This window comes from Procambarus clarkii, chromosome 28 (genome assembly GCF_040958095.1).
Source record: "Procambarus clarkii isolate CNS0578487 chromosome 28, FALCON_Pclarkii_2.0, whole genome shotgun sequence".
NCBI lineage: Eukaryota > Metazoa > Arthropoda > Malacostraca > Decapoda > Cambaridae > Procambarus > Procambarus clarkii.
In genome coordinates, this window is record NC_091177.1 from 20286653 (window position 1) to 20314620 (window position 27968).

Below are 27968 nucleotides of genomic sequence, written 5' to 3' on the forward strand. Positions count from 1 at the left end.
TCTAATCAGGCTGAAACGTCGATATATGCAGTAAAACAGAACTTCTTCCCTTTTCAATATCTTATATAGTATCTTAACGAGAAACAAATAGTTGATTGAAAATGAAGTATTTAAGGTTAATTTCTAATCAATTATGTGTTTTCATAATTTTTATCGTATATTTAATGAATTAATAACAATAAACTGAAAATTCACAAAAACGTGAAAAAACGGCAAAATATTGCTTAATTCGATGATATTTTGTTTAAATAACATAAAGGGAAAAGGGGATGATAAACGTCAAAATATTGCTAAATTCGATGATTTTTAGTACAAAGCAAAATGAAAAAAATCTTGCTTAAAATGTTTTTATACCTAAAATATCTCAATTACTAAGAGCTGCGATGGGTTACATTTTGCCCAAACCCCACTGCAGTTTTCAAAATATCCTAAACATCCGAAATTCGACGCTTGAACCATATTTTTGAGCCAAATTCTGGCTCTCTACACTGATTCTCTGTATTGGAAACAACATTTTCAAATGTCTTTTCTAGGATCTTAAAATATGAAACCTCGCTCTGTGATTTGAAGTTAAAATTCTCAAATTTGGTGACATAGTGATATTTTTTCACGTTGTTCATGTAGTGTGATTTTACGTAAATATATTCGTTATTACCAATATTTCGATACTACTTCATGTTTTCTCACGATATGTGATTTGGCCTTCAAATCTCAGAATTTCGCATAATATTTCCTTTTAAGCAAGTTTTTTTGCATTTTGCTTTGTACTAAAAATCATCGAATTTAGCAATATTTTGACGTTTATCATCCCCTTTTCCTTTATGTTATTTAGACAAAATATTTTCGAATTAGGCAATATTTTGCCGTTTTTCCACTCTATTGTGAATTTTCAGTTTATTGTTATTAATTCATTATATATACGATAAAATGATGCAAACACTTAATTGGTTAGAAATTAACCTTAAATACTTCATTTTCAATCAACTATTTGTTTTTCGTTAAGATACTGTATAAGATATTAAAAAGGGGAGAAGCTCTGTTTTATTGCATATATTGAAGTTTCAGCCGGATTAGAGCGGTTTTACGTGTACGTCTTCCATTGGTAATATAAAAGGAAAATCAGTAACATTTTAGTTGATTCTAATGAAAACACATTGATTTTTATCAATTGTATTGGCAACATTTTAATATGTCTTTTATAGGATGTAATAATACGAAATCTCTCTTTATGATTTGAAGTTAAAATCCTCATATTTGGTAATATAGTGACTTTTTTCACGTTTTTCATGTAGAATGATTTTACGTAAATATATTCGTTTTTAAAAATATTTCGATACTACTTCATGTTTTCTCACGATATGTGATTTGGCCTTCAAATCTCAGAATTACGCATAATATTGCATTTATAAGCAAGTTTTCTTGCATTTTGCATTGTAATAAAAATCATCAAAGGTTCAAAAGAGTGATGCAGAGGCTTACGAGAGTGATGCAGAGGATCAAGAGAGGGATGCAGAGGCTTAAGAGTGTGATGCAGAGGCTGAAAGAGTGTTGCAGATGCTTATGAGAGGGATAGAAAGGCTCAAGAGAGTGATGCAGAGGCTCAAGAGGGTAATGCAGAGGCAGAAGAGAGTGATGCAGTGGCTCAACAGAGTGATGCAGAGGCACAAGAGAGTGATGCAGAGGCTTAAGAGAGGGATGCAGAGGCTCAAGAGAGTGATGCAGAGGCTCAAGAAAGGGATGCAGAGGCCTTAAGAGAGTGATGCAGAGGCTTAAGAGAGTGATGCAGAGGCCTAGGAGAGTGATGCAGAGACTTAGGAGAGTGGTGCAGAGGCTGAAGAGAGTGTTGCAGAGGCTCAAGAGAGAGATGCAGAGGCTCAAGAGAGTGATGAAGAGGCTAAAAAGAGTTATGCAGAGGCTCAAGAGAGTATTCCAGAGGCTTATGAGAGTGATGCAGAGGATCAAGATAGGGATGCAGAGGCTTAAGAGAGTGATGCAGAGGCTGAAGAAAGTGTTGCAGAGGCTTAAAAGAGGGATGCAGAGGCTCAAGAGAGTGATGCAGAGGCTCAAGAGAGTGATGCAGAGGCTTAAGAGAGTGATGCAGAGGCTCCAGAGAGTGATGCAGGGGCTCAAGAGAGTGATGCAGAGGCTGAAGAGAGTGATGCAGAGGCTCAACAGAGTGATGCAGAGGCTCAAGAGAATGATGCAGAGGCTCAAGAGAGTGATGCAGAGGCTCAAGAGAGTGATGCAGAGGCTTAAGAGAGTGATGCAGAGGCTCCAGAGAGTGATGCAGAGGCTCAAGAGAGTGATGCAGAGGCTCAAGAGAGTGATGCAGAGGCTTAAGAGAGTGATGCAGAGGCTCCAGAGAGTGATGCAGAGGCTCAAAAGAGTGATGCAGAGGCTCAAGATAATGATGCAGAGGCTCAAGAGAGGAATGCAGAGGCTTAAGAGAGTGATGCAGAGGCTCACGAGAGGGATGCAGACGCTGAAGAGAGTGATTCAGAGGCTTACGAGAGTGATGCAGAGGCTTAAGACAGTGATGCAGAGGCTTAGGAGAGGGGTGTACAGGCTCAGGAGAGTGATGCAGAGGCTCAAGAAAGTGATGAAAAGCCAAGGAGAATGATGCAGAGGCTCAAGAGAGGGATGCAGAGGCTGGAGAGAGTGATGTAGCGGCTGAAGAGAGTGATGCAGAGAATCAAGAGAGTTATGCAGAGGCTGACGAGAGTGATGCAGAGGCTTAAGAGAGGGACGCAGAGGTTCAAGAGAGGGATGCAGAGGCTTAAGAGTGGGATGCAGAGGCTCAGTAGAGGGATGCTGAGGCTCCAGAGAGGGGTGCAGAGGCTAAAGAGAGTGATGCACAGGCTGAAGAGAGAGATCCAGAAGCTTAAGAGAGTGATGCAGAGGCTCAAGAGAGTAATGCAGAGGCTCAAGAGAATGATGTAGAGGCTTAAGAGAGGGATGCAGAGGCTGAAGAGAATGATGCAGAGGCTCAAGAGAGTGATGCAGAGGCCGAAGAGAGTGATGCAGAGGCTTATGAGAGTGATGCAGAGGCTGAAGAGAGTGTTGCAGAGGCTCAAGAGAGAGATGCAGAGGCTCAAGAGAGTGATGAAGAGGCTAAAAAGAGTTATGCAGAGGCTCAAGAGAGTGATGCAGAGCCTTATGAGAGTGATGCAGAGGATCAAGATAGGGATGCAGAGGCTTAAGAGAGTGATGCAGAGGCTGAAGAGAGTGTTGCAGAGGTGTACAAGAGGGATGCAGAGGCTCAAGAGAGTGATGCAGAGGCTCAAGAGAGTGATGCAGTGGATTAAGAGAGGGATGCAGGGGCTTAAGAGAGTGATGCAGAGGCTCTAGAGAGTAATGCAGAGGATCATGAGAATGATGCAGAGGCTCAAGAGAGTGATGCAGAGGATCAAGAGAGGGATTCAGGGGCTCAAGAGAGTGATACAGAGTCTCAAAAGAGTGATGCATAGGCTCAAGAGAGTGATGCAGAAGCTCAAGAGAGGAATGCAGAGGATTAAGAGAGTGAATCAAAGGCTCAAAAGAGTGATGCAGAGGCCAAGGAGAATGATGCAGTGGCTCAAGAGAGGGATGCAGAGGATGAAGAGAGTGATGCAGAGGCTCAAGAGAGTAATGCAGAGGCTCAAGAGAATGATGTAGAGGCTTAAGAGAGGGCTGCAGAGGCTCAAGAGAATGATGCAGAGGCTCAAGAGAGTGATGCAGAGGATCAAGAGAGAGATGCAGAGGCTCAAGAGAGTGATGAAGAGGCTAAAAAGAGTTATGCAGAGGCTCAAGAGAGTGATGCAGAGGCTTATGAGAGTGATGCAGAGGATCAAAATAGGGATGCAGAGGGCTTAAGAGAGGGATGCAGAGGCTCAAGAGAGTGATGCAGAGGCTCAAGAGAGTGATGCAGAGGCTTAAGAGAGTGATGCAGAGGCTCCAGAGAGTGATGCAGAGGATTAAGAGAGTGAATCAAAGGCTCAAGAGAGGGATGCAGAGGCTTAAGAGTGGGATGCAGGGGCTCAGTAGAGGGATGCAGAGGCTCAAGAGAGGGAGGCAGTCTCTCTTGAGAGTGATGCAGAGGCTCAAGAGAGGGATGCAGAGGATTATGAGGAGGATGCTGAGGCTCAAGTGAGGGATGGAGAGGCTTAGAAGAATGATGCAGAGGCTCAAGAGAGGGATTCAGGGGCTCAAGAGAGTGATACAGAGGCTCAAAAGAGTGATGCATAGGCTCAAGAGAGTGATGCAGAGGCTCAAGAGAGGGATGCAGAGGCTGAAGAGAGTGATGCAGAGGCTCAAAGGAGTGATGCAGAGGGTAAAGAGAGTGATGCAGAGGCTTAAGAGAGTGATGCAGAGGCTTAAGAGAGGGATGCAGAGGCTTAAGAGAGGGATGCAGAGGCTCAAGAGAGTGATGCAGAGGCTCAAGTGAGTGATGCAGATGCTTAGGAGAATAATGCAGAGGCTCAAGAGAGGGATGCAGAGGCTGAAGAGAGTGATGCAGAGGCTAAAGTGAGTGATGCAGAGGCTTAAGAGAGGGATGCAGAGGCTCAAGAGAGTGATGTAGAGGCTCAAGAGAGTGATGCAGAGGCTCAAGAGAGTGATGCAGAGGATCATGCGAGAGATGCAGAGGCTCAAGAGAGTGATGCAGAGGATCAAGAGAGGGAAGCAGAGGCTTAAGAGAGTGATGCAGAGGCCGAAGAGAGTGATGCAGAGGCTTAAGAGAGTGATGAAGAGGCTGAAGAGAATGATGCAGAGGCTTATGAGAGTGATGCAGAGGCTCAAGAGAGGGATGCAGAGGCTCAAGAGAGTGATGCTGACGCTTAATAGACGGATGCAGAGGCTCAAGAGAGTGATGCAGAGGCTTAAGAGAGGGATGCAGTGGCTCAAGAGGATGATTCAGAGGCTCAAGAGAGTGCTGCAAAAGGCTCAAGAGAGGGATGCTGATGCTCCAGAGAGGGATGCAGAGGCACAAGAGAGTGATGCAGAGGCTCAAGAGAGAAAGGCAGAGGCTTAAGAGAGTGATGCAGAGGTTCAAGAGAGAAAGGCAGAGGCTTAAGAGAGTGATGCAGAGGCTCAAGACAGTGATGCAGAGGATCAAGAGAATGATGCAGATGCTCAAGAGAGTGATGTAGACGCTCAAGAGAGTGATGCAGAAGCTCAAGAGAGTGATGCAGAGGCTTAAGAGAAGGATACAGAGGCTCAAGAGAGGGATGTAGACGCTCAAGAGAGCAATGCAGAAGCTCAAGAGAGTGATGCAGAGGATTAAGAGAGGGTTGCTGAGGCTCCAGAGAGGGATGCAGAGATTCAAGAGAGAAAGGCAGAGGCTTAAGTGAGTGATGCAGAGGATCAAGAGAGGGAAGCAGAGGATTAAATTAAGAGAGTGATGCAGAGGCCGAAGAGAGTGATGCAGAGGCTGAAGAGAGTGTTGCAGAGGCTTAAGAAAGTGATGCAGAGGCTCAAGAGAGGGATGCAGAGGCTCAAGAGAGTGATGCAGACGCTTAATAGAGAGATGCAGATGTTCAAGAGAGTGATGCAGAGGCTTACGAGAGGGATGCAGAGGCTCAAGAGAATGATGCAGAGGCTCAAGAGAGGGATGCAAAGGTTCAAGAGAGTGATTCAGAGGCTTATGAGAGTGATGCAGAGGATCAAGAGAGGGATGACGAAGCTGAAAAGAGTGATGCAGAGGCTCAAGAGAGTGATTCAGAGGCTTACGAGAGTGATGCCAAGGCTTAAGAGAGTGAGGTTGAGGCTTAGGAGAGGGATGCAGAGGCTTAAGAGGGTGATGCAGAGGCTCAAGAGAGTGATGCAGAGGCTAAAGAGAGGGATGCAGAGGCTCAAGATAGTGATGCAGAGGCTCAAGAGAGTGATTCAGAGGCTTAAGTGCGTGATGCAGAGGCTTAAGAGAGTGATGCAGAGGCTTAAGAGAGGGAGGCAGAGGCTCAAGAGAGGGATGCAGAGGCTCAAGAGGGGGATACAGAGGCTCAAGAGAGTGATGTAGAGGCTCAAGAGAGTGATGCAGAGGATCATGAGAGTGATGCAGAGGCTCAAGAGAGGGATGCAGAGGCTGAAGAGAGTGATGCAGAGGCTCAAAAGAGTGATGCAGAGAGTAAAGAGAGTGATGCAGAGGCTTAAGAGAGTGATGCAGAGGCTTAAATGAGGGATGAAGTGGCTTAAGAGAGGGATGCAGAGGCTCAAGAGAGTGATGCAGAGGCTCAAGTGAGTGATGCAGATGCTTAGGAGAATGATGCAGAGACTCATGAGAGGGATGCAGAGGCTGAAGAGAGTGATGCAGAGGCTTAAGTGAGTGATGCAGAGGCTTAAGAGAGGGATGCAGAGGCTCAAGAGAGTGATGTAGAGGCTCAAGAGAGTGATGCAGAGGCTCAAGAGAGTGATGCAGAGGATCATGCGAGTGATGCAGAGGCTCAAGAGAGTGATGCAGAGGATCAAGAGAGGGAAGCAGAGGCTTAAGAGAGTGATGCAGAGGCCGAGGAGAGTGATGCAGAGGCTTAAGAGAGTGATGAAGAGGCTGTAGAGAATGATGCAGAGGCTTATGAGAGTGATGCAGAGGCTCAAGAGAGGGATGCAGAGGCTCAAGAGAGTGATGATGACGCTTAATAGACGGATGCAGAGGCTCAAGAGAGTGATGCAGAGGCTTAAGAGAGGGATGCAGTGGCTCAAGAGAATGATGCAGAGGCTCAAGAGAGTGCTGCAAAAGGCTCAAGAGAGGAATGCTGATGCTCCAGAGAGGGATGCAGAGGCACAAGAGAGTGATGCAGAGGCTCAAGAGAGAAAGGCAGAGGCTTAAGAGAGTGATGCAGAGGTTCAAGAGAGAAAGGCAGAGGCTTAAGAGAGTGATGCAGAGGCTCAAGACAGTGATGCAGAGGATCAAGTGAATGATGCAGATGCTCAAGAGAGTGATGCAGAGGATCAAGAGAGTGATGCAGAGGCTCTAGAGAGTGATGCAGAGGCTTAAGAGAAGGATACAGAGGCTCAAGAGAGGGATGTAGACGCTCAAGAGAGTAATGCAGAAGCTCAAGAGAGTGATGCAGAGGATTAAGAGAGGGTTGCTGAGGCTCCAGAGAGGGATGCAGAGATTCAAGAGAGAAAGGCAGAGGCTTAAGTGAGTGATGCAGAGGATCAAGAGAGGGAAGCAGAGGCTTAAATTAAGAGAGTGATGCAGAGGCCGAAGAGAGTGATGCAGAGGCTGAAGAGAGTGTTGCAGAGGCTTAAGAAAGTGATGCAGAGGCTCAAGAGAGGGATGCAGAGGCTCAAGAGAGTGATGCAGACGCTTAATAGAGAGATGCAGATGTTCAAGAGAGTGATGCAGAGGCTTACGAGAGGGATGCAGAGGCTCAAGAGAATGATGCAGAGGCTCAAGAGAGGGATGCAAAGGTTCAAGAGAGTGATTCAGAGGCTTATGAGAGTGATGCAGAGGATCAAGAGAGGGATGACGAAGCTGAAAAGAGTGATGCAGAGGCTCAAGAGAGTGATTCAGAGGCTTACGAGAGTGATGCCAAGGCTTAAGAGAGTGAGGTTGAGGCTTAGGAGAGGGATGCAGAGGCTTAAGAGGGTGATGCAGAGGCTCAAGAGAGTGATGCAGAGGCTAAAGAGAGGGATGCAGAGGCTCAAGATAGTGATGCAGAGGCTCAAGAGAGTGATTCAGAGGCTTAAGTGCGTGATGCAGAGGCTTAAGAGAGTGATGCAGAGGCTTAAGAGAGGGAGGCAGAGGCTCAAGAGAGGGATGCAGAGGCTCAAGAGGGGGATGCAGAGGCTCAAGTTAGGGATGCAGAGGCTCAAGTGAGGGATGCAGAGGCACAAGAGAGGGATGCAGAGGCTCAAGAGAGTGATGCAGACGCTTAATAGAGGGATGCAGAGGTTCAAGAGAGTGATGCAGAGGCTTAAGAGAGTGACGCAGAGGCTGAAGAGAGTGATGCAGAGGCTCAAGAGAGTGATGAAGAGGCTCAAGAAAGTGATGCAGAGGATCAAAAGAGGGATGCTGAGGCTCCAGAGAGGGATGCAGAGGCTCAAGAGAGTGATGCAGAGGCTCAAGAGATAGATGCAGAAGGTTAAGAGAGTGATGCAGTGGATTAAGAAAGGGATGCAGGGGCTAAAGAGAGTGACGCAGAGGCTCAAGAGAGTAATGCAGAGGATCATGAGAATGATGCAGAGGCTCAAGAGAGAGATGCAGAGGATCAAGAGAGGGATGCTGAGGCTCAAGTGAGGGATGGAGAGGCTTTGAAGAATGATGCAGAGGCTCAAGAGAGGGATTTAGAGGCTCAAGAGAGTGATACAGAGGCTCAAGAGACGGATGCAGAGGCATAAGAGAATGATGCAGAGGCTTAAGAGAGGGATGCAGAGGCTTAGGAGAGGGATGGAGAGGTTCAAGAGAGTGATGCAGAGGCTCAAGCGAGTGATGCAGATGCTTAGGAGAATGATGCAGAGGCTCAAGAGAGGGATGCAGAGGCTGAAGAGAGTGATGCAGAGGCTTACGTGAGTGATGTAGAGGCTTAAGAGAGGGATGCAGAGGCTCAAGAGAGTGATGTAGAGGCTCAAGAGAGTGATGCAGAGGATCATGAGAGTGATGCAGAGGCTCAAGAGAGTGATGCAGAGGATCAGGAGAGGGAAGCAGAGGTTTAAGAGAGTGATGCAGAGGCCGAATAGAGTGATGCAGAGGCTTAAGAGAGTGATGAAGAGGCTGAAGAGAGTGATGCAGAGGCTCAAAACAGTTATTCAGAGGCTAAGGAGAGTGATGCAGAGGCCACAAGAGAGTGATGCAGAGGCTGAAAAGAGTGTTGCAGAGGCTCAAGAGAGTGAAGCAGAGGCTCAAGAGAGGGATGCAGAGGCTCAAGAGAGGGATGTAGAGGCTAAACAGAGTGATGCAGAGGCTGAAGAGAGAAATGCAGAGGCTTAAGAGAGTGATGCAGAGGTTCAAGAGAGTGATGCAGATGCACAAGTGAATGATGTAGAGGCTTAAGAGAGGGATGCAGAGGATCAGGAGAGTGATGCAGAGCTTTAAGAGAGGAATGAAGAGGCTGAAGAGAATGATGCAGAGGCTTACGAGAGGGATGCAGAGGCTGACGAGAATGATGCAGAGGCTTAAGAGAGGGATGTAGAGGCTGAAGAGAGTGATGCAGAGGCTCAAGAGAGTGATGCAGAGGCTTAAGAGAGGGATGCAGAGGCTAAAGAGAATGATGCAGAGGCTTAAATGAGTGATGCAGAGGCTCAGGAGAGTAATGCAGAGGCTCAAGAGAGTGACGCAGTGGCTGAAGAGAATGATGCAGAGGCTTAAGAGAGTGATGCAGAGGCTTAAGAGAGGGTTTCAGAGTCTAAAGAGAGTGATGCAGAGGCTTAAGTGAGGGATGCATAGGCTCAAGAGAATGATGAAGAGGCTCAGTAGAGTGCTGCAGAGGCTCAAAAGAGGGATGCTGAGGTTCCAGAGAGGGATGCAGAGGCTTAGGAGAGGGATGCAGAGGCTCAAGAGAGTGATGCAGAGGCTCAAGCGAGTGATGCAGATGCTTAGGAGAATGATGCAGAGGCTCAAGAGAGGGATGCAGAGGCTGAAGAGAGTGATGCAGAGGCTTACGTGAGTGATGCAGAGGCTTAAGAGAGGGATACAGAGGCTCAAGAGAGTGATGTAGAGGCTCAAGAGAGTGATGCAGAGGATCATGAGAGTGATGCAGAGGCTCAAGAGAGTGATGCAGAGGATCAGGAGAGGGAAGCAGAGGTTTAAGAGAGTGATGCAGAGGCCGAATAGAGTGATGCAGAGGCTTAAGAGAGTGATGAAGAGGCTGAAGAGAGTGATGCAGAGGCTCAAAAGAGTTATTCAGAGGCTAAGGAGAGTGATGCAGAGGCCACAAGAGAGTGATGCAGAGGCTGAAAAGAGTGTTGCAGAGGCTCAAGAGAGTGATGCAGAGGCTCAAGAGAGGGATGCAGAGGCTCAAGAGAGGGATGTAGAGGCTAAACAGAGTGATGCAGAGGCTGAAGAGAGAAATGCAGAGGCTTAAGAGAGTGATGCAGAGGTTCAAGAGAGTGATGTAGATGCACAAGTGAATGATGTAGAGGCTTAAGAGAGGGATGCAGAGGATCAGGAGAGTGATGCAGAGGTTTAAGAGAGGAATGAAGAGGCTGAAGAGAATGATGCAGAGGCTTGCGAGAGGGATGCAGAGGAGTGCTGCAGAGGGTCAAAAGAGGGATGCTGAGGCTCCAGAGAGGGATGCAGAGGCTCAAGAGAGTGATGCAGAGGCTCAAGAGAGACACGCAGAAGGTTAAGAGAGTGATGCAGTGGATTAAGAAAGGGATGCAGGGGCTTAAGAGAGTGATGCAGAGGCTCAAGAGAGTAATGCAGAGGATCATGAGAGAAAGGCAGAGGCTTAAGAGTGTGATGCAGAGGTTCAAGAGAGAAAGGCAGAGGCTTAAGAGAGTGATGCAGAGGCTCAAGACAGTGATATCAGAGGATCAAGAGAATGATGCAGATGCTCAAGAGAGTGATGCAGAGGATCAAGAGAGTGATGCAGAGGCTCTAGAGAGTGATGCAGAGGCTTAAGAGAAGGATACAGAGGCTCAAGAGAGGGATGTAGACGCTCAAGAGAGTGATGCAGAAGCTCAAGAGAGTGATGCAGAGGATTAAGAGAGGGTTGCTGAGGCTCCAGAGAGGGATGCAGAGGATCAAGAGAGAAAGGCAGAGGCTAAAGTGAGTGATGCAGAGGATCAAGAGAGGGAAGCAGAGGCTTAAATTAAGAGAGTGATGCAGAGGCTGAAGAGAGTGTTGCAGAGGCTTAAGAAAGTGATGCAGAGGCTCAAGAGAGGGATGCAGAGGCTCAAAAGAGTGATGCAGACGCTTAATAGAGAGATGCAGATGTTCAAGAGAGTGATGCAGAGGCTTACGAGAGGGATGCAGAGGCTCAAGAGAATGATGCAGAGGCTCAAGAGAGGGATGCAGAGGCTTAAGAGAGGGAGGCAGAGGCTCAAGAGAGGGATGCAGAGGCTCAAGAGGGGGATGCAGAGGCTCAAGAGAGGGATGCAGAGGCTCAAGTGAGGGATGCAGAGGCACAAGAGAGGGATGCTGAGGCTCAAGACAGTGATATCAGAGGATCAAGAGAATGATGCAGATGCTCCAGAGAGGGATGTAAAACGTAAAATCAGGAACATTTTAGTTAATTCTAATGAAAACACATTGGTTTTTATCATTTGTATATTTGAACAACATTGTCATATGAGGCTCACAAAAATTCACAAAAACGTGGAAAAACGGCAAAATATTGCCTAATTCGATGATATTTTGTTTAAATCACATAAAGGAAAAGGAGATGATAAACGTTAAAATATTGCTAAATTCGGTGATTTTTCGTACGAAACAAAATGCAAGAACACTTGCTTAAAATGCAATATTACGCGAAATTCTGAGATTTGAAGGCCAAATCACATATCGTGATACTACATGAAATAGTATCGAAATATTCGTAAAAACGAATATATTTACGTAAAATAACACTACATGAAAAAAGTCACTATTTTACCATATATGAGGATTTTAACTTCAAATCATGGAGCGAAGTTTCGTATTATTTAGATCCAAGAAAAGACATATGACAATGTTGTTCAAATATACAAATGATAAAAACCAATGTGTCTTCATTAGAATTAACTAAAATGTTCCTGATTTTCCGTTTAAATTACCGATGGAAGATGTACACGTAAAATCGCTCTAATCCGGCTGAAAGTCGATATATGCAATACAAACCGAACTTCTCCCCTCTTCAATATTCTACTCAGTATTTTAACGAGAAACAAATGGTTGATTGAAAACGAAGTATTTAAGGTTAATTTCTAATCAATTATGTGTTTGAATCATTTGTATCGTATATTTATTGAATTAATACACATAGACTGAAAATTCACAAAACTTGGAAAAACAGCAAAATATTGCCTAATTCGATGATATTTTGTTTAATTCACATAAAGGAAAAGGAGATGATAAACGTCAAAATATTGCTAAATTCGATGATTTTTCGTATGAAACATAAAGCAAGAAAACTTGCTTAAAATGCAATATTACGCAAAATTCTGAGATTTGAAGGCCAAATCACGTATCGTGATATTACATGAAATAGTATCGAAATATTGGTAAAACGCATATATTTACGTAAAATCACACTACATGAAAAACGTGAAAAAAGTCACTATTTTACCATATATGAGGATTTTAACTTCAAATCATAGATCGAGGTTTCGTATTATTTAGATCTAAGAAAAGACATATGACAATGTTGTTTCCAATACAAATGATAAAAACCAATGTGTTTTCATTAGAATTAACTAAAATGTTCCTGATTTTTCGTTTATATTACCGATGGAAGATGTACACGAAAACCGCTCTATTACGGCTGAAACGTCGATATATGCAATAAAAACAGAACTTCCCCCCTTTTCAATAACTTACTCAGTATTTTATCGAGAAACAAATAGTTGATTGAAAATGAAGTATTTAAAGTTATTATCTAATCAATTATGTGTTTGCATCATTTTTATCGTATATATAATGAATTAATACCCATAAACTGAAAATTCAAAAAAACGTGGAAAAACGGCAAAATATTGCCTAATTCGATGATATTTTGTTTAAATCACATTAGAGGAAAAGGGGATGATAAACGTCAAAATATTGCTAAATTCGGAGATTTTTCGTACGATACAAAATGCAAGAAAACTTGCTTAAAATGCAATATTACGCGAAATTCTGAGATTTGAAGGCCAAATCACATATCGTGATACTACATGAAATAGTATCGAAATATTCGTAAAACGAATATATTTACGTAAAATAACACTACATGAAAAAGTCACTATTTTGCCATATATGAGGATTTTAACTTCAAATCATGGAGCGAGGTTTCGTATTATTTAGATCCAAGAAAAGACATATGACAATGTTGTTCATATATACAAATGATAAAAACTAATGTGTTTTCATTAGAATTAACTAAAATGTTCCTGATTTTCCGTTTAAATTACCGATGGAAGATGTATACGAAAACCGCTCTATTCCGGCTGAAACGTCGATATATGCAATAAAAACAGAACTTCTCCCCTTTTCAATATCTTACTCAGTATTTTAACGAGAAACAAATAGTTGATTGAAAATGAAGTATTTAAGGTTATTATCTAATCAATTATGTGTTTGCATCATTTTTATCGTATATATAATGAATTAATACCCATAAACTAAAAATTCAAAAAAACGTGGAAAAACGGCAAAATATTGCCTAATTCGATGATATTTTGTTTAAATCACATAGAGGAAAAAGAGATGATGAACGTCAAAATATTGCTAAATTCGGAGATTTTTCGTACGATACAAAATGCAAGAAAACTTGCTTAAAATGCAATATTATGCGACATTCTGAAATTTGAAGGCCAAATCACATATCGTGATACTACATGAAATAGTATCGAAATATTGGTAAAAATTAATATATTTGCGGAATATCGAACTACATGATTAACGTGAAAAAGTCACTATTTTACCATATATGAGGATTTTAACTTCAAATCATAGAGCGAGGTTTCGTATTATTTAGATCCAAGAAAAGACATATGACAATGTTGTTTCAATACAAATGATAAAAAACAATGTGTTTTCATTAGAATTAACTAAAATGTTCCTTATTTTACGTTTATATTACAGATGGAAGATGTACACGTAAAACCGCTCTAATCCGGCTGAAACGTCGATATATGCAATAAAAACCGAACTCTTCAAAATAAACCCCTCTTCAAAATCCTACTCAGTATTTTATCGAGAAACAAATGGTTGATTGAAAATGAAGTATTTAAGGTTATTTTCTAATCAATTATGTGTTTGCATCATTTGTATCGTATATTTATTGAATTAATACCCATAGACCGAAAATTCACAAAACTTGGAAAAACGGCCAAATATTGCCTAATTCGATGATATTTTGTTTATTCCCATAAAGGAAAAGGAGATGATAAACGTCAAAATATTGCTAAATTCGATGATTTTTCGTACGAAACAAAATGCAAGAAAACTTGCTTAAAATGCAATATTACGCGAAATTCTGAGATTTGAAGCCCAAATCACGTACCGTGATACTACATGAAATAGTATCGAAATATTGGTAAAAACGAATATATTTACGTAAAATCACACTACATGAAAACGTGAAAAAAGTCACTATTTTACCATATATGAGGATTTTAACTTCAAATCATAGAGCGAGGTTTCGTATTATTTAGATCCAAGAAAAGACATATGACAATGTTGTTTCCAATACAAATGATAAAAACCAATGTGTTTTCATTAGAATTAACTAAAATGTTCCTGATTTTCCGTTTATATTACCGATGGAAGATGTACACGAAAACCGCTCTATTCCGGCTGAAACGTCGATATATGCAATACAAACCGAACTTCTCCCCTCTTCAATATCCTACTCGGTATTTTAACGAGAAACAAATGGTTGATTGAAAGTGAAGTATTTAAGGTTAATTTCTAATCAATTATGTGTTTGCATCATTTTTATCGTATATTTATTGAATTTATACCCATAGACTGAAAATTCACAAAAACGTGGAAAAACGGCAAAATTTTGCCTAATTCGATGATATTGTGTTTAATTCACATAAAGGAAAAGGAGATGATAAACGTCAAAATATTGCTAAATTCGGTGATTTTTCGTACGAAACAAAATGCAAGAAAACTTGCTTAAAATACAATATTACCCGAAATTCTGAGATTTGAAGGCCAAATCACATATCGTGATACTACATGAAATAGTATCGAAATATTCGTAAAACGAATATATTTACGTAAAATAACACTACATGAAAAAGTCACTATTTTGCCATATATGAGGATTTTAACTTCAAATCATGGAGCGAGGTTTCGTATTATTTAGATCCAAGAAAAGACATATGACAATGTTGTTCATATATACAAATGATAAAAACCAATGTGTTTTCATTAGAATTACCTAAAATGTTCCTGATTTTCCGTTTAAATTACCGATGGAAGATGTATACGAAAACCACTCTATTCCGGGTGAAACGTCGATTTATGCAATAAAAACAGAACTTCTCCCCTTTTCAATATCTTACTCAGTATTTTAACGAGAAACAAATAGTTGATTGAAAATGAAGTATTTAAGGTTATTATCTAATCAATTATGTGTTTGCATCATTTTTATCGTATATATAATGAATTAATACCCATAAACTAAAAATTCAAAAAAACGTGGAAAAACGGCAAAATATTGCCTAATTCGATGATATTTTGTTTAAATCACATAGAGGAAAAAGAGATGATGAACGTCAAAATATTGCTAAATTCGGAGATTTTTCGTACGATACAAAATGCAAGAAAACTTGCTTAAAATGCAATATTATGCGACATTCTGAAATTTGAAGGCCAAATCACATATCGTGATACTACATGAAATAGTATCGAAATATTGGTAAAAATTAATATATTTGCGGAATATCGAACTACATGATTAACGTGAAAAAGTCACTATTTTACCATATATGAGGATTTTAACTTCAAATCATAGAGCGAGGTTTCGTATTATTTAGATCCAAGAAAAGACATATGACAATGTTGTTTCAATACAAATGATAAAAAACAATGTGTTTTCATTAGAATTAACTAAAATGTTCCTTATTTTACGTTTATATTACAGATGGAAGATGTACACGTAAAACCGCTCTAATCCGGCTGAAACGTCGATATATGCAATAAAAACCGAACTCTTCAAAATCAACCCCTCTTCAAAATCCTACTCAGTATTTTATCGAGAAACAAATGGTTGATTGAAAATGAAGTATTTAAGGTTATTTTCTAATCAATTATGTGTTTGCATCATTTGTATCGTATATTTATTGAATTAATACCCATAGACCGAAAATTCACAAAACTTGGAAAAACTTCCAAATATTGCCTAATTCGATGATATTTTGTTTATTCCCATAAAGGAAAAGGAGATGATAAACGTCAAAATATTGCTAAATTCGATGATTTTTCGTACGAAACAAAATGCAAGAAAACTTGCTTAAAATGCAATATTACGCGAAATTCTGAGATTTGAAGCCCAAATCACGTACCGTGATACTACATGAAATAGTATCGAAATATTGGTAAAAACGAATATATTTACGTAAAATCACACTACATGAAAACGTGAAAAAAATCACTATTTTACCATATATGAGGATTTTAACTTCAAATCATAGAGCGAGGTTTCGTATTATTTTGATCCAAGAAAAGACATATGACAATGTTGTTTCCAATACAAATGATAAAAACCAATGTGTTTTCATTAGAATTAACTAAAATGTTCCTGATTTTCCGTTTATATTACCGATGGAAGATGTACACGAAAACCGCTCTATTCCGGCTGAAACGTCTATATATGCAATAAAACAGAACTTCCCTCCTTTTCAATAACTTACTCAGTATTTTATCGAGAAACAAATAGTTGATTGAAAATGAAGTATTTAAGGTTATTATCTAATCAATTATGTGTTTGCATCATTTTTATCGTATATATAATGAATTAATACCCATAAATTGAAAATTCAAAAAAACGGAAAAACAGCAAAATATTGCCTAATTCGATGATATTTTGTTTAAATCACATAGACGAAAAGGGATGATAAACGTCAAAATATTGTTAAATTCGATGATTTTTCGTACGAAACAAAATGCAAGAAAACTTGCTTAAAATGCAGTATTATGCGACATTCTGAGATTTGAAGGCCAAATCACATATCGTGATACGACATGAAATAGTATGGAAATATTGGTAAAAATGAATATATTTACGTAAAATCACACTACATGAAAAAGGTGAAAAAAGTCACTATTTTACCATATATGAGGATTTTAACTTCAAATCATAGAGCGAGGTTTCGTATTATTTAGATCCAAGAAAAGATATATGACAATGTTGTTTCCAATACAAATGATAAAAACCAATGTGTTTTTATTAGAATTAACTAAAATGTTCCTGATTTTCCGTTTATATTACCGATGGAAGATGTACACGAAAACCGCTCTATTCCGGCTGAAACGTCGATATATGCAATACAAACCGAACTTCTCCCCTCTTCAATATCCTACTCGGTATTTTAACGAGAAACAAATGGTTGATTGAAAGTGAAGTATTTAAGGTTAATTTCTAATCAATTATGTGTTTGCATCATTTTTATCGTATATTTATTGAATTTATACCCATAGACTGAAAATTCACAAAAACGTGGAAAAACGGCAAAATTTTGCCTAATTCGATGATATTGTGTTTAATTCACATAAAGGAAAAGGAGATGATAAACGTCAAAATATTGCTAAATTCGGTGATTTTTCGTACGAAACAAAATGCAAGAAAACTTGCTTAAAATGCAATATTACGCGAAATTCTGAGATTTGAAAGCCAAATCACATATCGTGATACTACATGAAATAGTATCGAAATATTCGTAAAACGAATATATTTACGTAAAATAACACTACATGAAAAAAGTCACTATTTTGCCATATATGAGGATTTTAACTTCAAATCATGGAGCGAGGTTTCGTATTATTTTGATCCAAGAAAAGACATATGACAATGTTGTTCATATATACAAATGAAAAAAACCAATGTGTTTTCATTAGAATTAACTAAAATGTTCCTGATTTTCCGTTTAAATTACCGATGGAAGATGTATACGAAAACCGCTCTATTCCGGCTGAAACGTCGATATATGCAATAAAAACAGAACTTCTCCCCTTTTCAATATCTTACTCAGTATTTTAACGAGAAACAAATAGTTGATTGAAAATGAAGTATTTAAGGTTATTATCTAATCAATTATGTGTTTGCATCATTTTTATCGTATATATAATGAATTAATACCCATAAACTAAAAATTCAAAAAAAACGTGGAAAAACGGCAAAATATTGCCTAATTCGATGATATTTTGTTTAAATCACATAGAGGAAAAAGAGATGATGAACGTCAAAATATTGCTAAATTCGGAGATTTTTCGTACGATACAAAATGCAAGAAAACTTGCTTAAAATGCAATATTATGCGACATTCTGAAATTTGAAGGCCAAATCACATATCGTGATACTACATGAAATAGTATCGAAATATTGGTAAAAATTAATATATTTGCGGAATATCGAACTACATGATTAACGTGAAAAAGTCACTATTTTACCATATTTGAGGATTTTAACTTCAAATCATAGAGCGATGTTTCGTATTATTTAGATCCAAGAAAAGACATATGACAATGTTGTTTCAATACAAATGATAAAAAACAATGTGTTTTCATTAGAATTAACTAAAATGTTCCTTATTTTCCGTTTATATTACAGATGGAAGATGTACACGTAAAACCGCTCTAATCCGGCTGAAACGTCGATATATGCAATAAAAACCGAACTCTTCAAAATCAACCCCTCTTCAAAATCCTACTCAGTATTTTATCGAGAAACAAATGGTTGATTGAAAATGAAGTATTTAAGGTTATTTTCTAATCAATTATGTGTTTGCATCATTTGTATCGTATATTTATTGAATTAATACCCATAGACCGAAAATTCACAAAACTTTGAAAAACGGCCAAATATTGCCTAATTCGATGATATTTTGTTTATTCCCATAAAGGAAAAGGAGATGATGAACGTCAAAATATTGCTAAATTCGATGATTTTTCGTACGAAACAAAATGCAAGAAAACTTGCTTAAAATGCAATATTACGCGAAATTCTGAGATTTGAAGCCCAAATCACGTACCGTGATACTACATGAAATAGTATCGAAATATTGGTAAAAACGAATATATTTACGTAAAATCACACTACATGAAAACGTGAAAAAAATCACTATTTTACCATATATGAGGATTTTAACTTCAAATCATAGAGCGAGGTTTCGTATTATTTTGATCCAAGAAAAGACATATGACAATGTTGTTTCCAATACAAATGATAAAAACCAATGTGTTTTCATTAGAATTAACTAAAATGTTCCTGATTTTCCGTTTATATTACCGATGGAAGATGTACACGAAAACCGCTCTATTCCGGCTGAAACGTCTATATATGCAATAAAACAGAACTTCCCCCCTTTTTAATAACTTACTCAGTATTTTATCGAGAAACAAATAGTTGATTGAAAATGAAGTATTTAAGGTTATTATCTAATCAATTATGTGTTTGCATCATTTTTATCGTATATATAATGAATTAATACCCATAAATTGAAAATTCAAAAAAACGGAAAAACAGCAAAATATTGCCTAATTCGATGATATTTTGTTTAAATCACATAGACGAAAAGGGATGATAAACGTCAAAATATTGTTAAATTCGATGATTTTTCGTACGAAACAAAATGCAAGAAAACTTGCTTAAAATGCAATATTATGCGACATTCTGAGATTTGAAGGCCAAATCACATATCGTGATACGACATGAAATAGTATGGAAATATTGGTTAAAATGAATATATTTACGTAAAATCACACTACATGAAAAAGGTGAAAAAAGTCACTATTTTACCATATATGAGGATTTTAACTTCAAATCATAGAGCGAGGTTTCGTATTATTTAGATCCAAGAAAAGATATATGACAATGTTGTTTCCAATACAAATGATAAAAACCAATGTGTTTTCATTAGAATTAACTAAAATGTTCCTGATTTTCCGTTTATATTACTGATGGAAGATGTACACGAAAACCGCTCTATTCCGGCTGAAACGTCGATATATGCAATACAAACCGAACTTCTCCCCTCTTCAATATCCTACTCGGTATTTTAACGAGAAACAAATGGTTGATTGAAAGTGAAGCATTTAAGGTTAATTTCTAATCAATTATGTGTTTGCATCATTTTTATCGTATATTTATTGAATTTATACCCATAGACTGAAAATTCACAAAAACGTGGAAAAACGGCAAAATTTTGCCTAATTCGATGATATTGTGTTTAATTCACATAAAGGAAAAGGAGATGATAAACGTCAAAATATTGCTAAATTCGGTGATTTTTCGTACGAAACAAAATGCAAGAAAACTTGCTTAAAATGCAATATTACGCGAAATTCTGAGATTTGAAGGCCAAATCACATATCGGGATACTACATGAAATAGTATCGAAATATTCGTAAAACGAATATATTTACGTAAAATAACACTACATGAAAAAGTCACTATTTTGCCATATATGAGGATTTTAACTTCAAATCATGGAGCGAGGTTTCGTATTATTTAGATCCAAGAAAAGACATATGACAATGTTGTTCATATATACAAATGATAAAAACCAATGTGTTTTCATTAGAATTAACTAAAATGTTCCTGATTTTCCGTTTAAATTACCGATGGAAGATGTATACGAAAACCGCTCTATTCCGGCTGAAACGTCGATATATGCAATAAAAACAGAACTTCTCCCCTTTTCAATATCTTACTCAGTATTTTAACGAGAAACAAATAGTTGATTGAAAATGAAGTATTTAAGGTTATTATCTAATCAATTATGTGTTTGCATCATTTTTATCGTATATATAATGAATTAATACCCATAAACTAAAAATTCAAAAAAACGTGGAAAAACGGCAAAATATTGCCTAATTCGATGATATTTTGTATAAATCACATAGAGGAAAAAGAGATGATGAACGTCAAAATATTGCTAAATTCGGAGATTTTTCGTACGATACAAAATGCAAGAAAACTTGCTTAAAATGCAATATTATGCGACATTCTGAAATTTGAAGGCCAAATCACATATCGTGATACTACATGAAATAGTATCGAAATATTGGTAAAAATTAATATATTTGCGGAATATCGAACTACATGATTAACGTGAAAAAGTCACTATTTTACCATATATGAGGATTTTAACTTCAAATCATAGAGCGAGGTTTCGTATTATTTAGATCCAAGAAAAGACATATGACAATGTTGTTTCAATACAAATGATAAAAAACAATGTGTTTTCATTAGAATTAACTAAAATGTTCCTTATTTTCCGTTTATATTACAGATGGAAGATGTACACGTAAAACCGCTCTAATCCGGCTGAAACGTCGATATATGCAATAAAAACCGAACTCTTCAAAATCAACCCCTCTTCAAAATCCTACTCAGTATTTTATCGAGAAACAAATGGTTGATTGAAAATGAAGTATTTAAGGTTATTTTCTAATCAATTATGTGTTTGCATCATTTGTATCGTATATTTATTGAATTAATACCCATAGACCGAAAATTCACAAAACTTGGAAAAACGGCCAAATATTGCCTAATTCGATGATATTTTGTTTATTCCCATAAAGGAAAAGGAGATGATAAACGTCAAAATATTGCTAAATTCGATGATTTTTCGTACGAAACAAAATGCAAGAAAACTTGCTTAAAATGCAATATTACGCGAAATTCTGAGATTTGAAGCCCAAATCACGTACCGTGATACTACATGAAATAGTATCGAAATATTGGTAAAAACGAATATATTTACGTAAAATCACACTACATGAAAACGTGAAAAAAGTCACTATTTTACCATATATGAGGATTTTAACTTCAAATCATAGAGCGAGGTTTCGTATTATTTAGATCCAAGAAAAGACATATGACAATGTTGTTTCCAATACAAATGATAAAAACCAATGTGTTTTCATTAGAATTAACTAAAATGTTCCTGATTTTCCGTTTATATTACCGATGGAAGATGTACACGAAAACCGCTCTATTCCGGCTGAAACGTCGATATATGCAATACAAACCGAACTTCTCCCCTCTTCAATATCCTACTCGGTATTTTAACGAGAAACAAATGGTTGATTGAAAGTGAAGTATTTAAGGTTAATTTCTAATCAATTATGTGTTTGCATCATTTTTATCGTATATTTATTGAATTTATACCCATAGACTGAAAATTCACAAAAACGTGGAAAAACGGCAAAATTTTGCCTAATTCGATGATATTGTGTTTAATTCACATAAAGGAAAAGGAGATGATAAACGTCAAAATATTGCTAAATTCGGTGATTTTTCGTACGAAACAAAATGCAAGAAAACTTGCTTAAAATACAATATTACCCGAAATTCTGAGATTTGAAGGCCAAATCACATATCGTGATACTACATGAAATAGTATCGAAATATTCGTAAAACGAATATATTTACGTAAAATAACACTACATGAAAAAGTCACTATTTTGCCATATATGAGGATTTTAACTTCAAATCATGGAGCGAGGTTTCGTATTATTTAGATCCAAGAAAAGACATATGACAATGTTGTTCATATATACAAATGATAAAAACCAATGTGTTTTCATTAGAATTACCTAAAATGTTCCTGATTTTCCGTTTAAATTACCGATGGAAGATGTATACGAAAACCACTCTATTCCGGGTGAAACGTCGATTTATGCAATAAAAACAGAACTTCTCCCCTTTTCAATATCTTACTCAGTATTTTAACGAGAAACAAATAGTTGATTGAAAATGAAGTATTTAAGGTTATTATCTAATCAATTATGTGTTTGCATCATTTTTATCGTATATATAATGAATTAATACCCATAAACTAAAAATTCAAAAAAACGTGGAAAAACGGCAAAATATTGCCTAATTCGATGATATTTTGTTTAAATCACATAGAGGAAAAAGAGATGATGAACGTCAAAATATTGCTAAATTCGGAGATTTTTCGTACGATACAAAATGCAAGAAAACTTGCTTAAAATGCAATATTATGCGACATTCTGAAATTTGAAGGCCAAATCACATATCGTGATACTACATGAAATAGTATCGAAATATTGGTAAAAATTAATATATTTGCGGAATATCGAACTACATGATTAACGTGAAAAAGTCACTATTTTACCATATATGAGGATTTTAACTTCAAATCATAGAGCGAGGTTTCGTATTATTTAGATCCAAGAAAAGACATATGACAATGTTGTTTCAATACAAATGATAAAAAACAATGTGTTTTCATTAGAATTAACTAAAATGTTCCTTATTTTACGTTTATATTACAGATGGAAGATGTACACGTAAAACCGCTCTAATCCGGCTGAAACGTCGATATATGCAATAAAAACCGAACTCTTCAAAATCCTACTCAGTATTTTATCGAGAAACAAATGGTTGATTGAAAATGAAGTATTTAAGGTTATTTTCTAATCAATTATGTGTTTGCATCATTTGTATCGTATATTTATTGAATTAATACCCATAGACCGAAAATTCACAAAACTTGGAAAAACTTCCAAATATTGCCTAATTCGATGATATTTTGTTTATTCCCATAAAGGAAAAGGAGATGATAAACGTCAAAATATTGCTAAATTCGATGATTTTTCGTACGAAACAAAATGCAAGAAAACTTGCTTAAAATGCAATATTACGCGAAATTCTGAGATTTGAAGCCCAAATCACGTACCGTGATACTACATGAAATAGTATCGAAATATTGGTAAAAACGAATATATTTACGTAAAATCACACTACATGAAAACGTGAAAAAAATCACTATTTTACCATATATGAGGATTTTAACTTCAAATCATAGAGCGAGGTTTCGTATTATTTTGATCCAAGAAAAGACATATGACAATGTTGTTTCCAATACAAATGATAAAAACCAATGTGTTTTCATTAGAATTAACTAAAATGTTCCTGATTTTCCGTTTATATTACCGATGGAAGATGTACACGAAAACCGCTCTATTCCGGCTGAAACGTCTATATATGCAATAAAACAGAACTTCCCTCCTTTTCAATAACTTACTCAGTATTTTATCGAGAAACAAATAGTTGATTGAAAATGAAGTATTTAAGGTTATTATCTAATCAATTATGTGTTTGCATCATTTTTATCGTATATATAATGAATTAATACCCATAAATTGAAAATTCAAAAAAACGGAAAAACAGCAAAATATTGCCTAATTCGATGATATTTTGTTTAAATCACATAGACGAAAAGGGATGATAAACGTCAAAATATTGTTAAATTCGATGATTTTTCGTACGAAACAAAATGCAAGAAAACTTGCTTAAAATGCAGTATTATGCGACATTCTGAGATTTGAAGGCCAAATCACATATCGTGATACGACATGAAATAGTATGGAAATATTGGTAAAAATGAATATATTTACGTAAAATCACACTACATGAAAAAGGTGAAAAAAGTCACTATTTTACCATATATGAGGATTTTAACTTCAAATCATAGAGCGAGGTTTCGTATTATTTAGATCCAAGAAAAGATATATGACAATGTTGTTTCCAATACAAATGATAAAAACCAATGTGTTTTTATTAGAATTAACTAAAATGTTCCTGATTTTCCGTTTATATTACCGATGGAAGATGTACACGAAAACCGCTCTATTCCGGCTGAAACGTCGATATATGCAATACAAACCGAACTTCTCCCCTCTTCAATATCCTACTCGGTATTTTAACGAGAAACAAATGGTTGATTGAAAGTGAAGTATTTAAGGTTAATTTCTAATCAATTATGTGTTTGCATCATTTTTATCGTATATTTATTGAATTTATACCCATAGACTGAAAATTCACAAAAACGTGGAAAAACGGCAAAATTTTGCCTAATTCGATGATATTGTGTTTAATTCACATAAAGGAAAAGGAGATGATAAACGTCAAAATATTGCTAAATTCGGTGATTTTTCGTACGAAACAAAATGCAAGAAAACTTGCTTAAAATGCAATATTACGCGAAATTCTGAGATTTGAAAGCCAAATCACATATCGTGATACTACATGAAATAGTATCGAAATATTCGTAAAACGAATATATTTACGTAAAATAACACTACATGAAAAAAGTCACTATTTTGCCATATATGAGGATTTTAACTTCAAATCATGGAGCGAGGTTTCGTATTATTTTGATCCAAGAAAAGACATATGACAATGTTGTTCATATATACAAATGAAAAAAACCAATGTGTTTTCATTAGAATTAACTAAAATGTTCCTGATTTTCCGTTTAAATTACCGATGGAAGATGTATACGAAAACCGCTCTATTCCGGCTGAAACGTCGATATATGCAATAAAAACAGAACTTCTCCCCTTTTCAATATCTTACTCAGTATTTTAACGAGAAACAAATAGTTGATTGAAAATGAAGTATTTAAGGTTATTATCTAATCAATTATGTGTTTGCATCATTTTTATCGTATATATAATGAATTAATACCCATAAACTAAAAATTCAAAAAAAACGTGGAAAAACGGCAAAATATTGCCTAATTCGATGATATTTTGTTTAAATCACATAGAGGAAAAAGAGATGATGAACGTCAAAATATTGCTAAATTCGGAGATTTTTCGTACGATACAAAATGCAAGAAAACTTGCTTAAAATGCAATATTATGCGACATTCTGAAATTTGAAGGCCAAATCACATATCGTGATACTACATGAAATAGTATCGAAATATTGGTAAAAATTAATATATTTGCGGAATATCGAACTACATGATTAACGTGAAAAAGTCACTATTTTACCATATTTGAGGATTTTAACTTCAAATCATAGAGCGATGTTTCGTATTATTTAGATCCAAGAAAAGACATATGACAATGTTGTTTCAATACAAATGATAAAAAACAATGTGTTTTCATTAGAATTAACTAAAATGTTCCTTATTTTCCGTTTATATTACAGATGGAAGATGTACACGTAAAACCGCTCTAATCCGGCTGAAACGTCGATATATGCAATAAAAACCGAACTCTTCAAAATCAACCCCTCTTCAAAATCCTACTCAGTATTTTATCGAGAAACAAATGGTTGATTGAAAATGAAGTATTTAAGGTTATTTTCTAATCAATTATGTGTTTGCATCATTTGTATCGTATATTTATTGAATTAATACCCATAGACCGAAAATTCACAAAACTTTGAAAAACGGCCAAATATTGCCTAATTCGATGATATTTTGTTTATTCCCATAAAGGAAAAGGAGATGATGAACGTCAAAATATTGCTAAATTCGATGATTTTTCGTACGAAACAAAATGCAAGAAAACTTGCTTAAAATGCAATATTACGCGAAATTCTGAGATTTGAAGCCCAAATCACGTACCGTGATACTACATGAAATAGTATCGAAATATTGGTAAAAACGAATATATTTACGTAAAATCACACTACATGAAAACGTGAAAAAAATCACTATTTTACCATATATGAGGATTTTAACTTCAAATCATAGAGCGAGGTTTCGTATTATTTTGATCCAAGAAAAGACATATGACAATGTTGTTTCCAATACAAATGATAAAAACCAATGTGTTTTCATTAGAATTAACTAAAATGTTCCTGATTTTCCGTTTATATTACCGATGGAAGATGTACACGAAAACCGCTCTATTCCGGCTGAAACGTCTATATATGCAATAAAACAGAACTTCCCCCCTTTTTAATAACTTACTCAGTATTTTATCGAGAAACAAATAGTTGATTGAAAATGAAGTATTTAAGGTTATTATCTAATCAATTATGTGTTTGCATCATTTTTATCGTATATATAATGAATTAATACCCATAAATTGAAAATTCAAAAAAACGGAAAAACAGCAAAATATTGCCTAATTCGATGATATTTTGTTTAAATCACATAGACGAAAAGGGATGATAAACGTCAAAATATTGTTAAATTCGATGATTTTTCGTACGAAACAAAATGCAAGAAAACTTGCTTAAAATGCAATATTATGCGACATTCTGAGATTTGAAGGCCAAATCACATATCGTGATACGACATGAAATAGTATGGAAATATTGGTAAAAATGAATATATTTACGTAAAATCACACTACATGAAAAAGGTGAAAAAAGTCACTATTTTACCATATATGAGGATTTTAACTTCAAATCATAGAGCGAGGTTTCGTATTATTTAGATCCAAGAAAAGATATATGACAATGTTGTTTCCAATACAAATGATAAAAACCAATGTGTTTTCATTAGAATTAACTAAAATGTTCCTGATTTTCCGTTTATATTACTGATGGAAGATGTACACGAAAACCGCTCTATTCCGGCTGAAACGTCGATATATGCAATACAAACCGAACTTCTCCCCTCTTCAATATCCTACTCGGTATTTTAACGAGAAACAAATGGTTGATTGAAAGTGAAGCATTTAAGGTTAATTTCTAATCAATTATGTGTTTGCATCATTTTTATCGTATATTTATTGAATTTATACCCATAGACTGAAAATTCACAAAAACGTGGAAAAACGGCAAAATTTTGCCTAATTCGATGATATTGTGTTTAATTCACATAAAGGAAAAGGAGATGATAAACGTCAAAATATTGCTAAATTCGGTGATTTTTCGTACGAAACAAAATGCAAGAAAACTTGCTTAAAATGCAATATTACGCGAAATTCTGAGATTTGAAGGCCAAATCACATATCGGGATACTACATGAAATAGTATCGAAATATTCGTAAAACGAATATATTTACGTAAAATAACACTACATGAAAAAGTCACTATTTTGCCATATATGAGGATTTTAACTTCAAATCATGGAGCGAGGTTTCGTATTATTTAGATCCAAGAAAAGACATATGACAATGTTGTTCATATATACAAATGATAAAAACCAATGTGTTTTCATTAGAATTAACTAAAATGTTCCTGATTTTCCGTTTAAATTACCGATGGAAGATGTATACGAAAACCGCTCTATTCCGGCTGAAACGTCGATATATGCAATAAAAACAGAACTTCTCCCCTTTTCAATATCTTACTCAGTATTTTAACGAGAAACAAATAGTTGATTGAAAATGAAGTATTTAAGGTTATTATCTAATCAATTATGTGTTTGCATCATTTTTATCGTATATATAATGAATTAATACCCATAAACTAAAA